We start from the raw sequence: 15,473 nt of genomic DNA on the forward strand, positions 1-15,473 counted from the left end.
GGGACTGCCCAAGGCTGTGAAGGCATCCTCACTCACAGGTTCTCCGGTGACACAGGGTAGCGGGGAGGAAAGCGAGTGGCCCAGGAGCTGGTGGAGCTCTTTGCATTCCCCACTTTCTTGAAGCCTTAACATAGGAGAGGGCAGCCTGGTGGAGACATGACAGGTCCTGCCAGCCTCACGCTTGCAGGACACAGCAGCCTGGGTCCGAAGGATCCCTCATTTCTTCAGCTGTAGGCACCAGGAGGGTGCAGGGAGGCACCTCTCCATGCAGCAGCATCCCGTTTACTTCTGGGAATCACCAATGCCAGGTGTTTCTCCAATGCTGGTTCATTCAGCGTCAGCAGCAGAGCGGGTGGGACATCCCCACACCCCAGCAGTCCAGTCCTGACGCCTTCTCCTCCGCCCCAGGCCTCTCCCTCGCCGCCCCCAGGGAGCCGCGGTGCTCCCGCCCTGACGGGGTTGTGCAGCGGGGAGGCAGCCAGCAGCACACACAGAGAAAATGATGCAGTCACACACTGCATCCATGTCCTTGCTGCTCCTCGGTGACCTCATTTTCTGGGTGTAGCTCAGAGTGCAAAAACCACCAAAAAAGGGGGATAGGGAAGGAAGGAGAAGAGATAGAGAAGAAGTTGCAGAAAAGCAGAAATAAATGCTGCAGTTTTGAAAATAACTGTGGAAAAACCCAGCTGGCTCATTATCCTCACTTTTGTAACAGTAACATTGATCCTATTTCACCATCCCACAAGCACATACTCTTCCGATAGTTTTATGGTTTCAAAAAGATTAAGATCCGGATAAGCTGCACAACACCACTGCCTCAACTGCATTTACCAGTTTACATTTACTAAAAATCTGGCTTTTGGTGTTTCATAGATTAGTGTGCTGACAGATTGAAAAATGATAGAAAGGGAGCTATTACCCTTCTCCCACATTGCTCATATTTAAGATATTGCTGAGCACATTAATTGCACGTTGTTCCCAGTAGATCAAGCTGAACTTTCATTTTTGAAATCTGTTTTTACTCCCAAACTGTTCCACTATTTGTGGAGTTTGGCAGAGAGTTTTACTCCTGCTGTACTCGCAAAAAATCTGCATTACAAAATACTGACAACTGGCCGAATATAACCCCAAAGAGAAGGCACCTGCTCAGGAAAGCCAGCCCATCCTTTTGCAAGCTGCAGCTTCACAGAGGAACCGGCACATTTTGGCCGTGCCTGAGGAGCCAGGCAGCGTGCGAGGGGCAGGCTTGCCAGCTGCCCCCAGCCTGGGCTGCTTTGGGGCAAGCCACGCCACTTGAGTCTGTCACAATGCTGATATCACAGAAGTACCACACCATCATGTCACCTCACAGCAATGCACTGGTCTGGGTGTGAAATCTGTGGGGTTCTGCAGAAATGAGCACTTTTTTTCTCTCTTTCTCTCCATGCCATTTTGGGGCTCCATGCCAGTGGAGGGGCTGGCACCCAGCAGCCCTCCCAGGATTTCAAGCTGGCCCTTGGCGGCACAGGGAGGAGGACCACGGTCAGCTGCTGAGGAGCAGCCCCGATCCTGCCCTTCCCTTTCCCCATGACCAGAGAGGGGAAGTTCAGATGCTTGCACCAGCACATGGTCAGGGTGGATAGTGGGGAGTCAGAGTCGGAGGCACAGCCAGCCAGGGCAGTGCAGCGCATCACACCTTGTCATTTTAATGCCACATAGAATTTGGGCTTACAACACCATGGAGACAGCAGGACTAGGACTACCCAGTACGAGGTTAGACATGTTCCCAAGCGACACAGATCTGCTGCCTGCAGGCCAGCAGGTGGGCAGCTGGTTTGGGGCATCCTGAACTTGCTGTAGCCACCTGAAACCCAAGCTGTCCAGGCAAAGCTGGTGTTTGTCAAGTCCAGGGGATTTCCTAGGAAGTAAATCCTGGTGCATAGTTGTTTTCAATGCTGTTGTGATCAGAGAGCAAGCCTGTAAATATGAAGGGATACCAGAATTTGGAGTGTTAAGGATAAAGTGTGCAATGTGCCAAATGTAATTGTTTTCCTTTTGCAGCCTGTTATATTCAGATGCTGAGGAAATGATTTAATATTTCTGAACATGTTGTGATTTCATCGTTCGGTTCGGCAAGGGAAGTTTGAGAAGTCATGCAAATTAAGATAAACATTAAATACGCTGTTAGTACTTTATTTGCCATGCTGAGTTTTTTCTACAGCGGTGCTATACAGGGTATGCAGGCCCAGGGGACATCAGTGTCTTCACATGGAGGCAAAATTTGCAGCAGTAACAGGGGACTGAAAAACTTAACCTATATGTGACTTGCCATTGGCAGAACCAGTGTCAGGAGGTGAAAAGAGAAGGTACTGAGGGTGATACAGCTCAGGACCCGTGCATGCAGTCCTGAGCCTGTGCCAGAGGCCACTGGGTTTGCACCCTGGTGCTCATTCCCAGCTCCGTCAGTGTTCCTTTCCGCAGGCCGGTGTGAAGTAGACAGAGCATGAAACGATACACTGAGGAAAAAAGCGCAGGTCTGCAGAATCTCACAGGCAGCATTCTCACAGTGGAGCACAGAAATGTGAAGTTATCTCCTAAGCATGGGAAGTTTACATGATTAATGTTTGGATACTCGAGCTGACTTTAACCAGCTGACTTTGTGAAATGCACCTAAACCATGAAGGCAAGCGGAGCTTGCAGTGTGCGATTTCTTCACACCCTTATCCCTGAAAACCCTGTTTTCTCGGATGAGATTCAGGGTGCAATGGCAACAAAAAAAATTCTGACAACCCAGAAAGAATTCTTAAACAAACAAAAGAAAACCTGGCACAGGGAGCATTGTTTAAATTTTTCCTAACATTTATGTATTTTAAAATAAAAAATTACAGGCAGTGATGCTGTGTATTATGAGCCATATGAGTGATGGCCACTTTTCCACAAACTAATGAGAAGAAAAAATAATTCTAAAAATGTTTAAAAACCAGCTCAGCCTCCTGTGAAGTGTAAAGCAGAGATTAATTTAAGACAGCTTTTAAAGAAGAAGAAAACCCAGCTCTGGAAATGTAACACTGCCTAGCAGAATACTTAAGGGTGAAACGAGACAATTTAGTTGATGAGAAGACAGCTGAAACCAGCAGAACTGCAATCAAACAGATTTTTAAATTCCTTAGCGTAGCTGGTTTTCCAATATTGTACTTTGAAATAAGCAAATGGGTGTAGAACCAGCTATTGAGCACTTCCAGCCTCCTTCAGTGTTGTTGAGGTTCAGCTCAACCCCCTCTAGAGCTAGCATGAGCCGCCTAATACACCCACCAGTAATACACATTCATACTTAACATATATGCCGTATAGGAGCAGACTTCATCCAGTGCATTTCACCATGTGTTTTGCTTTGTGTCTTCCCCACACTTCTAGAGTACTTCTAAATGCAGTTATGATATTTACTAAATAGGTCTGACAAATAGCTCCCAGGTATAATCCAGTTTGTTTTCTGTAAATATTCAGTGCAGGAATCTGGCCGGTGATGACTGGCTTTGGCCGAGCATCTGAATCACACAGCACAGCGCTGTTTCGAGACACCCAATTTCTTGAATTCGCATTTCAGTGTTGAGCGCAGCCTGCTTATTACCCACAAAAACCAAGCCAGACCCATGAAGGGAGAGTTCATCTTCTGATGTGGTTGACAGAAAGGCTCCTCGTCAGTCCAGAGGCAGATTTTTTTTTTTATTCAGATAATTTCTTGATATCATGTTTCCATTTTTGGGAATCTCTGCATTTCTCAGAGCTTCCTGTCAAAAGGAGGACCTGCCCCCCTCAGATCAAATGGGAGCTTTGCCATTTGCATCAGTGGAGTTTAAATGTCACCGCAAAGGCCGAGTTGTTCCCATGGGACTGATTTCAAGCCAATACGTAGATCCCAGCAGAGATCTGTATAGCTAGGAGCATGCAGTGAAATCAGTGCTCCCTCCACGTGAGCTCATGATCTAGAGCTCATCTGCATACTAGTTAGTTGATGTTATGATATTGGACCTATTTCTATTTTTCTTTCTATCTTTGTACGTATGTCCAGAAAGGTTTGCTCTTATTTTCAACAAATGTGACCTGCTCTCTAAAACAAGACCTCCCACACATGTGCACCTCCTCCCTGTTTTTCTGCTTGCCTCCTGCACACTTCCTTTCTCCTGGCAATTTTAGGAGTGAAATGAAGTGCAAAGGTCAAAGCCTTTGCAGCATGTAGCTGTGAATTCAATAAGGCTGTAAAATAGAACAGACCAGATTTGGCCCACAGTGGATGTGGAGGATACGTCTTTTTTATTCCTGTGCGCACGAAGCTGGGAGATGAGCTGATCTGCTGAGCAAAACCCTGAACGTGGGTTCATTTCCCTGCATTGAACCACATTGTTATGATCAGGCAAAGTGTTACAGCGTAAACATTTTCAGCTTTTATTCTGATCCTGCTGGCTACTCTGGTTTTCTTCATTAGGTTTGACAGGCTGTTGTTGAAGGGCTTAGTTTAAAAAAAAAAAAAAAAAATTAAAAAAAAAAAAAAAAAAAAAAAAAAAGCAGTGTTGTGGTCCCCTACTAAAAGAGTCACTTTGCCCAATTTCCTGTTTGTGTTCCTTCTCTTCGGAGCCCTTGCATCATGTGAGCACAGACAGTTATAGATAGGCTGCGTGACTGTTGCTGACCTCACACCACATGTTCAGTTAACAAGGTGAAACAGCAAAATTTGTTCTGTTTGTGTAAAGAATACTGAGAAAACTGCCGGTTCCAAGTAAAACAGAGGGAGAGGGACTCCCGATAGCCCGAGGCAGGGTGCAATCTCCAGGCAGCTCTTTCTGGTCTTTAACTGCTTTGCACATCTGTATTTACATCGTGCTTCAGAGTTACAAGAAAGGGGATTAGCCCCAACTCCATTTCTTTCCTTAGTGAAGCAGGTTTGGAGTCCTTCCATAAAAGCTATTAGTTTAGCAAATTTGCTCAGAATTTGTCCAAACTTCAGTCCCTTTGGTATATGTATTTTCCTGTACTTGCTTCCAAAAATGACTGAAAACTCCTGTGACTTCAGTTATTCAGTAGATGATTATACCCAGCATTGTATTTCAGAACTGTTGTTCCTTAACCAACCTGGCAGCAACCTAATTTTTACTGAGATCTCAAGGATCCAGGCAGAGCCTTCTAAGAATCCTTCAAGATTATGTAGGACTTTTGGATTAGAGCCATTCTGAGAAATGGAAATTTACCTCTATTCAAGATTATATCTCATTACTATGTTGATATTAAAAAATTTATTGTGAACAAGTCAGAGGGATCTTAAGGTTTCCAGGCCATTTTACACAAGTACTTTTCATGTAACAGTAGGAATCCCTGCTGTGCAGCATGAGGTTTCCATGGCACTTTTCCCACTAACAGAAAATGAAGTTCTGCTGTTAAAACCTTGAAGACCTGTGCCAGTGTGTTAGTTTCTCCTTTCTTCCTGTTTTCAACTTGTTTCTGTAAAAAGCCCAATCCTGTATCCTAAGAAATCAGAATTTCTGGAGTGGCACTAAGCCGGAACAGCGGGTATTTGTCCATCAACCTCTGTCATCTTAACAGGTAACTAAGGATTGCAGATGGAAAAGTTGAGCCATAGGTTGGTCAAAGTCAAACAGATGTGGGTGCATACCTGTGGGTGTACAGAAAAGCATCCTGATTATGAGGCACACAGCATAACTTCACAGGCGGGTGTATCCCAGTGACAGGTGAACAAATCACAACATAAGCAGCATGTAGTGATCATATACCAGTTGTCAAGTGCTTTAGGATTTAAAGGTGAAAAAAATCACTGCAGAAATTTAAGCTGTGTTCAGGGTAATAATAATGGCATTTTAGATACTACACATAAACATGCTGTGCGGGAATATGGAACTAAAACTCTTGGCTAGCCGGTGAGGCTGTAAACATCCTCATGTAAAGAGTCCTGCCTGTAAGTCTTCACCTGTCACAGAGCTTAAATGCCTGCAAAAATGTAGCAGCAGTCAGAAGGTGTCATTTGGGGGGCAGCTTAAAGGAATTAATGCTTCACTGTGCCTGCCCTCAGGAAGGAAAAAATGTGCTGGAGGAGAGAAGGGCTCTGGGTGGGAGGAGATCCCTGAATGACTTTAATCACTTCAGTCCTGTCTTCTGCTTCTAGGACCTCTACTCTGAGCTGTGTCATACTTTACATCCCCATTAAAAGTGAAAAAGACAGGCAAAATGAACCAGAGAGGAGAGTATGAGGATGTTCACGATATGAGTCAGTGTCCACCCCTGGCTGCCCCCACAGTTTGAAACCCCCACTCGGCATCACAGCTGCTCGGGCTGCGGCATGCAGGGATCCAGGCAGGATGGGGTCCTCATGCCTTCCCTGGGCAGGGGCAAGACCAGCTGGCCAAAATCAGCTTCCCTCCACCCATGGCTTTTGCTCACCCATCGCAGGATGACTGTGATGAGAGCTGGTGGCCCAGTGGAAGTGCTGGCAGCCCAGGCAGTGGGTGGCCAGCCCGGGGCCAAGGAGTGCTGTGGCTGCCCAGGCTCTGCCCCACCTGGAGGCTTCCCAAGCTTGTGTGGATCTCACACCACAGCTGGATTTCTTTTCCTTAGCTTGATTTTTCATTGGTTCTCCAGATCCCTTTGGTCGCTGCTTTATAATGATGCCGAGTCACAAAAATTTTGGTTGCTTCCTGAAAGCATGTGAGACTGTCTTTACTGTCTTGTTAGTCTCAGTGAAACACAGCCAAATGCAGTGGGAGAGTTACTTTATTTTTTTATTAATACCAATTGTGTCTTTTTACTGGCATCCTGCAGATGCTGTTGAGATTGCTGGCTGGTCCTGGCTGCTTGGTGCTCCTGACAAATCCCACTCAGCCACAAGCCTCTCCCTGGGAGGTGCAGCCCTCCAGGCCACAGCTGGGTTTCTGCCCTGTGGTGGAAGTTAGCTCTAATTTCATAATGACTGATCCTTATGCTTTCTATAAATGAGTTCAAAGGGGCCTGCACATATTTGCAGGGCAGCTGTTAACAAGAAAAGCTCCAAGCTTTCAGCACCACTGCTGTCAAAATAGGAGGAAGAATAGAGAAGTCGTGCCCTGGGATGACTAAGGGGAGGGTAGCTTATTTACTTCACGCCTGTGTCAGGACTTCACTGTTAAATGAATCCACTGAAAGAGGATTGCCATCGCTCCTTCAGTGTTTTGTTGCTACAGATTTCACAGGTAAGGCTTTACTGGCCTGGAGACATCTCCACAGCTTTGTGACACGAGGAAGCAGTGAGCTCTGTGAAGCATTGGCGTAGGTGGGGACAGTTGGGTCCTGCCTGCACCACATGCCCCGGGACAGGGGGTGCAGGTAGTGCTGTGAAGCCGTTTGACACACTGCAGTCCCTGCAGGTGACACGGAGCCACGGTGTTTTTATGGTGTGGTAGGGTTTGTTGTAGCCCAGATCAAGACTTAGGAGTTCTTTCCCATAGCAGGATCTTGTGGAGTGACATGCCCTGTCAGCACCTTCCCCTGCGAAGCTCAGGGACCCATCCAGGGGATATGACCACAGCCCAGGCATTTCTTCTCTGCAGGAGAGCCCCTTGAGACCCACCTGCCAGGAGCCATGGGGAAAGTGAGAAGAGCAGTGCTGCTCCCCTTCAGCAGCATCTTCTCAAACAGTTCCTACTTGCATGAGGAGCAAGTCAACTTGCCAGTGTCCTCAGAGGAAACTTCTAATCAAAATGTTTGTGAGAAGCACAGTTCTGGTTTCTTTACTACTCTTACTAAAGGATGGGGGACATGAGTGAAATGTTTTTTCTTCATCCAAGTGTCTGATTCCTTTGTCCCTTCCCAAAATGCAGTGGTGTTATTATTAATTGTACTTTCAGAACTTGTTTTCTTATCTTCCACAAGGTTTTTAAGAACTCAGAACTCCCAAGTTTTTGGGTCACTATGATTTTGACCCTTCATGCCCAGATGAACCCATTAGCTTTACAAAGAATCTGCATTGTTTATTAAAGAGCAGTGACTCATTCTGTTGCAGATGTTTGTGTATGTAAAGCACTGTAAATATTATGGATTAGAATGTAGACCAGGCAATGGGAGTGTGTATAGGTTAGCAGGCAACATATGACCCTGGGTCTTATTCTCCTTCTTTTTAAGTGTGTGTCTTTTTTTCTTCATAAAACACGGGTTTCTTTTTGTGAGAAACAGAAACAAAGGAAACCTCTCTGCTTCAATAGGACGTCATCTTAGATGCATTATTACAAAGCTTTCATTGCACTTACAGGGCAGGAAATTTTTTGGTCAGTGTTTTTAGTCAGTTAATGTATCTGTACCACCTTGAAAGGAAAAAGGTATTTCCCCTTCCACTATGCACTCATTGCATCTCCTCCGAGGAAGAGTCATGCTGACTTTCTTGAAACAAGATTCATTTAGAGTCATACTGAAACTACCGCGATCAGAAAGACAAGTGACTCAATAAAGGACTCATGACTTAGCAGACGGAAATACGATGTTAGACTGTAGTCTGTCCTGCATTCATTGTATGATGGTCCTTCGCACAGGGTAGCCAGATCATTAGCAGCTAGTCTGTGTTGAAAGTTGTTTTGTATGGGAACACTGGTTAGCTCAGAGCTTTTTTCCCCCCCCCGCTATAGCTGAGCCCTAACCTTGAGAAATCAGAGCTGTAGTGGGCATGATCAGGCAGGGGAATGGAGAGCTGATGCCTCTTCAGCACCCATGGGAATGCACCTGAGCTTCCAGGCACCCAAGCAAAGGGACAAATAGTACTGAAGAAAATGTCTCCTATTCTGTAGGTTAAAGAGAATTGCATGCCTGTGGAGGCAGAGGAAGGCCCTAAGGGAGGAGTATTCGTCTCTGAAATTGAGTATTTATTGATTTTTCTTTCCCAGCCATAAACCATAAGTTTCAGCCTCTCACTGTTGAAGAAGTTGATGAGATCTGTGTAGAAAATAAGGGAAACCACACAGTAAAGGAGACAAAATCCAAGAGAAGCATTAAACCAGTGGGTGATGGGCAGTGAGCTCAGCTGCTCCCATTGCGCTGCACAGGGACACACTGGAAGGGACAAGCAGGCAGCCTCATTAGGGAGAGATTTATTATGCAGAGCTGATGGGAGCTGCAGACCAACAGCCACAACTGAAATAGCAAAACCATAACTCCAGCTGGGGGACGGGCTGGGTGGTTTGTCTTTTTCATCTCAGATTTCTGCAAGTGAGTTAATCGAGTGCTATTACTGAGCAACGCAGGCTACTGAGCAGAAGGCGTGAGCCCTTCTGCAAGGGTCTCCCAGTCCGAGGAGCGCGAGCTGTGTGGGGCTGGCCCTCTTCTCTTTGCAGAGTGGCACAAAGAGCTCCCAACAATGTCCTTGGTTCTTTGAACGTGAGGATGCTTGCTGGGAGCTGGTCCTGACTCCTTCCCAGTGCACAGGTCCCTCTTGCAGGGACCGTTCTCTGCAGTCCCAACACCTCCCACTCAGTGCAGGCTGGGGAAACTCTTAAGTTCAATGGTCTTAATGGGCTTAGATGTCAGCTGCTTACAAACCTGTCTACGTATGAATTTTAACTTCCTCTTTTAAGGCATTTAGAGGAAATGCTATAAAGTTCCGCCTAAACTTTTTTTCCCCAAGAATATGTCTAAAAATTGTTCTTTAGATAAAAGACAGCCTTTGAGAACTTGTGTCTCAAGTGCTAGCACTTCTGTGGCACTATTACCCTGCAGCTCTGCTAGATCTCTTGCCCCAAGCATGCCTTGTGGCTCGAGGCAACAGAACCGCAGTGAGGAGCCGGAGGAGCACTGTGCACACAGGCGCTCTCAGCCCTCAGCCAGCCGTAGGAGGGAAGCCATGCCAGACCCTTCTCTGGTGGAATTTGTTGCTTTCTCTTTCCAAGGGAGTTTGCCAGGATGAGAGCAATCCCAAATGTTCAAACCTTTCACAGTCCGCCCTGTCACTGAGCTCTCGAACTCTTCTTCCAGTGTCAGACCTCCCCACAGCAGACCTGGGGACGAGTGCGGGTCCTTTGCCCAGAAGCATGACTGCAAGGCCACCAGGTGGGTGAGGAGTCAGTACACGTCCACTGTTCATTCTGCTTCTCCTTGCCATCCCCTTCACTGCATTTTGTAAAATGAAGATTATCCTCATGGGGGAGACATGAGCATTAATTAAGCTGGTAAAGAATTTAAAGTTTGTTGGCTGTTCTGTGTTTTGTTATTAAAACCAGAAAAAATCAAAAACCCACAGGACAAATTATATTTCAGGCCAATTTACCTCATTTAGCTTGTATGTGCTCTAATTAATTATTTAGATATCAGATACTGGCTATGTTGTACATACAAATGAAAACATGGTCCTTAGACAGAAGGTAAGTGCTGAAGGTCCTTGGCTAAACACAGGCACTCAGCTCTCATTCTGGTGGTGTTAACCAGCTAGCTGTTTCTTCAGCACCTACTAGGTTTGCTCGTGGCCTGTTTTATCCAACATTGCCATGGCAGAGCAAACGTTTGCATGTAATAGCAGCTCTTTTTAAACCTCACACCACTTATTCAGCAGAAGTAGAGACGTCAGATTGTGGAAGTAGCGATTGCTTTCTTAGAAACCCTACTGAAATGGAAACAGAGCTATTCCTCTTCCCTTCAGAAGTGGCTCTGGAATTCCCAAAGTGAAAAATTCAGGAACAAGATGAAAACACTGATAGCTTGTGTTGCACAAAGCAACATGCTGGCATCCAACCAATGCTGCTGCAAATTCTTTCTTCCTTTTGGCACCAAACTATTCCACTTACAAAGGGCAGATGAAAATTGTTCTAGATAGATGTTGACTCTTATCTAATGGTAGTTGTGCTTTTCTGATAAAGCATTCTCTCTAATGCCAACAAAGCTGTGAAAGACATGTAAATGTATCATCATCATATCATTCCTTCATCAAGAAGGAACTAATCTCAGGAGACCCCCAAATAAATATAAGATTTATTCTGGATGCATAGATCCTTTCTATAGTGTAAGGGAGGAGCCTAGGCTGGATCCCAGGAATTGATTCCTATTTAAGTATATAGGTTACTTCATCTTAACCATGGGAGCGTAATCTTTCCCACTTAAACTGATCCAAAATCTCTTGTAAATTTAGCAGAGTGTGCAGCTCCAGACTAAATACTGTCGGATATTATTGGCTCTGATCAGCTGAATAAATCCCTCCTCACCACAGCCCCGCCACTCTGGCCCTGCCGGCTCCTCGGATGGCCCTGCCAGCCTCAAGCTGCTATGGGGGCTTGAAGGTGCTCTCTAGCCTGATACCAGCACCCTACAGCCAACACAGGCACTGGTCCTCTGGGCACAGGCTGGCAGTGATAGGGACTCTGAGCCCTACAAGTCGTGAGGAGGAAGGTATTGCAGCAGCACAAGGGTGCAGGTTGATCATGCACACAGTGCCGTGCAGGACTGGGGGGAGCAGGGAGCACAGCCGCTTGCTGTACCACGGGGTGCTGGCACAGCACACCCTTCCCCAGCGAGGACTGTCTGAGAAGCCCCTTCCAGCCCCAGGCAGGTGGTCATCACCTTGTGTCATGGTGCTGACACAGGCACAGCCTCTGGTTTGGGTGAGTGATGGGGAAGGGAAGGAAGGCACACACCGCACCACACCGCATCCTGGTCAGTGAGAGAAGGTCATGCTCTAAAGACAGAAAACCAGGAGCTGTGACGGGGGAAGGAGGAGGCAGCCGTGTGACTGGTAAATGGTAAAAAGAAAACTACTGACAGCGTACAACTGTGTAATACCCCACTGTGCTCTGCCATGGGGCTGGGATGGGCACTGGAGAGGAGCTGCTGTGGGGTATGACTGCCTGCCCTGCAGGGCAGGTGCTGGGAGGTGCCAGGCACCCTCTGCACCTCCAGCCCGGGCTGAGGAGCCCTGGCACTGCTCCAGCAGAGTGGACTGTGTAGTACATGAGCTGCCTGGGTCCCTGCAGCTGAAAGCTGCTGCCGACATCTCGTCTGGCCAAGGCGGTGCCACAGCTGGGCTCCCAGTGACTCCAGTGCGCTGCATCCCCTTCCCCTGGGGAAAGGAGACATGTAGCTCATTGCAGACAAATGCCAGGAAAATGAGGAGAGGATATTTGACTTGGAGATAAAAGCTTCATGCTGAAAGGTGTGCCAAAACCCCCACTTTGCCTATGCCATGGAGCAGGGCGAGTCCTGTGTATTGGCAATGTCAAACCTGCTCACGTCTGTTTGCAGGGAAGCTGCAAGTGTCTCAGAAACTTGGCACATTGTACACTCAGCATTGTAGGATAAGCAAAAACATTTTGGAGTACAACATTTTCTGAGTAAAGGCACATATTGGTGAAAGTTTCAGAATAGGCATGAGCCATTGCAGGAAGACAGTGATGGGACTGGATATGTCAAATGGGAGAAGAGGTGCAAAAGATGGTCGGTCCTTCAAGCCCACACATGCAGGTAGCTACATTGGTAGCCAATGTCACCTTCTTCTTTTCTAAGGAGTGGAGGGGAAAAAAAGGAGCCCAGAGAGGTGAGGTGCAAGTGCACTCTGTGTGTGTGGATGCAGTTTGATGGTACAACAAAGTTGATGTTAAGCTCATCCCATCTCCTCCTACCCCCTTCCTGGTGGTGCTCCCCATTTCCCAGTGTGGGATGAGGCAGTTTCCACTGATTTTGCTCCCTGAGATGTCTTCCTTTGGCAGCAGGCAAGGAGCAGCCCTGGCAGCAAGTGAGCTCTCTGGACAGCACCGGCAGACTCCCCACTGGCCACAGCCCTGCGCTGCTGCCACCCCACTGTGGCACCTGTACTGCTTACAAGGGGGTTGAAGATCTGAGTGCTGATTCACCCATGCTGCTGACTCAGGTTGCACCTATTTAAAAGCTGCCACCCCTCAGTGCCTCTCCCTCCCCTTGGCTCCAGGTCCAGCAGTGGTCAGCAGCACGGGCAGGGTATTTGCTTTGGTCCCTGCAGCTTACAGCAAGATACCACCATCCGTTTCAGAGCACATTAATATTTGGGGCAATGAACGGCAGCAGCCAAGGGCTGTTAGCTTGCCCAAGCTTGCAGTATCACCAAAGGGCAGTTCCTCTGTCCCTCTCCACCTCCCACTTTCCTGCATGTTTCCTACAGCTCACATAACCCGCACAAGAAAAAACTACTTTGTTTTCAGCCCGATGGGGTGCTGGCTGGCTGCATGGGCTCCACCAAGAGCCTGGGGAAAGCAGTGAGGGTGGCTGTGCGGGAGATGGAGAGGGGAGGCCCACCCTTCCCAAGGGCAGTGCAGATTTGGGCAGCTATCTGGTGTTGTTTCCCCTGAACCCTGTTTTCACGGCTGCCCAGCTATGATAGCCAGTTTTCTCACACAGCCTCGGCCCTGCTCTCCTCTCCCATCATGAACTGCACTGACTGGGCACCTCTCCATCTCCAGTCTCACAGTGCCAGCCTGATAAGCCTGATCAAATGGTGTATCTGTAGGGAAGCAGGTTATCAGGCAGCTTCTCAGCTAGTACAAAACCAAAACCAGCACAGCCACAGCCACTCACACCACGTCAAAGCCAGCCTTCGCCTCTAAATGGAGGGACCGTGAGCTTTTCTGCAAACCTCAGCTGCAGTTTTCTCTTTCTTGTCACCAGCTGCTTGGGTTGCACTGAATCTACAGACCCCTTTAGACTCATAAAAATTAAAATGCTATGGAAATGGGGATGGGTACTGGGCCAGCCTGCCTAAGCGTGTTGTACTGGCCACCAGCAGGTAGCCCTGAGCTGGCCCTGGCTTCAGGGCGGGGCTTTCACCTCCCCACAGCTGCATGGGTGCCAGATAGGAAGGGTGTCCCCAGCAGCAGCTGCTGCTGCCGCTGCTGCCGCTGCTGCCGCTGCTCCCGCTCCCTCCTTCCCTCCTCAGCTTGTTCATGTGCAGGTGATTTCCATCCAGTTTCCATCAGGAGGAGCCAGGTGTATTTAAGCTGCAGGGCTGGCAGCTTTAGGAGAGGGATGTGGTCTTGCAGTTTTGGTGAAGGGCTGATGGTGTTTTTCCTGCTTTAGTAGCATCTTTCTGGGAGGCAAGTCTTATTTGACTTGCACCTCTTGAAGCATTTTTCTTTTGTTGTTTAGGGATGAGAGTGTGTTAGGGGATGTGACCTTTCTGTCCTGATGCATCTGTGGGGTGTGCATTAAGCCTGTGTGGCACTTAGGTTGCAGGTGTCAGAGGTGGGGACTCTTTCTGGGCCTGTATATGGGAGATACTTGCTGGGCTGTATTTCACTGTTGAAGCCTGCTCATATATTTTCTTGGGGGGGTGGTGGTGGTATGTGTGTGTTCTGGTTTTTTCCTGGCTCCCACAAAATTAGACTTGTCTGAGGTATCTCAGTAATCTTATCTCTAGTTACTTTCAAACCTCAACAGGTCATGAGGGCAAGACTTAGTTTTCTTTGTGCAATATACTTTGCACCTCACCACCGCTTCCTGTTTATTCTTGATGTGATCCCCCTATCTGAAAAGCCCCCCTTTACACAGGTTGGTATGTGCTTGTTCAGCCTTGCAAGAGCTCCCTCTATGATATTTCAGTCTCTGGTCCCTGTATATTTTTTTAAAGAATCTTTTGCTTTCAGAATAGATTAAGGTACTGCTAGGCTGAACAGACTTCTTAGATAAACTTTTGGATTAATATTGACGGTCTGTGAAAAGTTTGCTGCATTGCAATGAAGTATCTTTTGAGTAGGAGAAAAAGATGCTTTATCTTTACAAATCATTGTTGCTATTTGTTGATCATTTTAGCTATCACCATGCTCATGGGAACTTGGTGGCAGTGAAATCTGCCTGTGTTGATCCTAAACTGTGCCAGTAAGGGCCCTTAGATCTTAGTGAAAACATCCGAACTAAGCTGTTTTGCCCTAGGCCAAATAGTTTACTGTCTTTAAACAGATCCACTCTTTGCAAAATGAGCATGATTTTTAACTATAACACAAGCTATCATCCAGGTTGGCATCCTTGAAACAAGTCATTTTACAAAGAATACTTGAATAAGGTTCAGGTAGAGAGGTTGTGGTTGTTGTTCAGATGTTTAAAGAATGAATGTTTAACTCTCACAAAAGCAATTAAAACAGCTGGGGTTGTACAGCTATTGCAGGTGCCTGGGCAGTATGTGAGCCCCTGCACCTTTCTTGGGCTGCCATCAGAGCTGGGGCAGATGCAGTCACCTGGGCTTTGCTGAGTTGGACATGACTTTATCCAAGACAGTTTTTATGGAGCTTGGTAAGGGGGAAAGCTCCTAATGTCTTATTTCAGCTTTTCTCTATGGAACAGAGCTCAGGGTAGATTTCTTTTGGCCCTCAAAGTGTGTTTGTGACAGCTGTAATCAACATTGAGATGCATATACTGTTGACGAATAAAAACAGATGCTGAAAAAAAGGGAAAATATGTTATTTTGTTCCTAGAAACATGCATATACCGTTGTAAAAATGATACTGTATCTTAGTCCTGCCAGG

This window comes from Athene cunicularia (genome assembly GCF_003259725.1).
Source record: "Athene cunicularia isolate RWA chromosome 4 unlocalized genomic scaffold, athCun1 chr4_part3, whole genome shotgun sequence".
Classification (NCBI taxonomy): domain Eukaryota; kingdom Metazoa; phylum Chordata; class Aves; order Strigiformes; family Strigidae; genus Athene; species Athene cunicularia.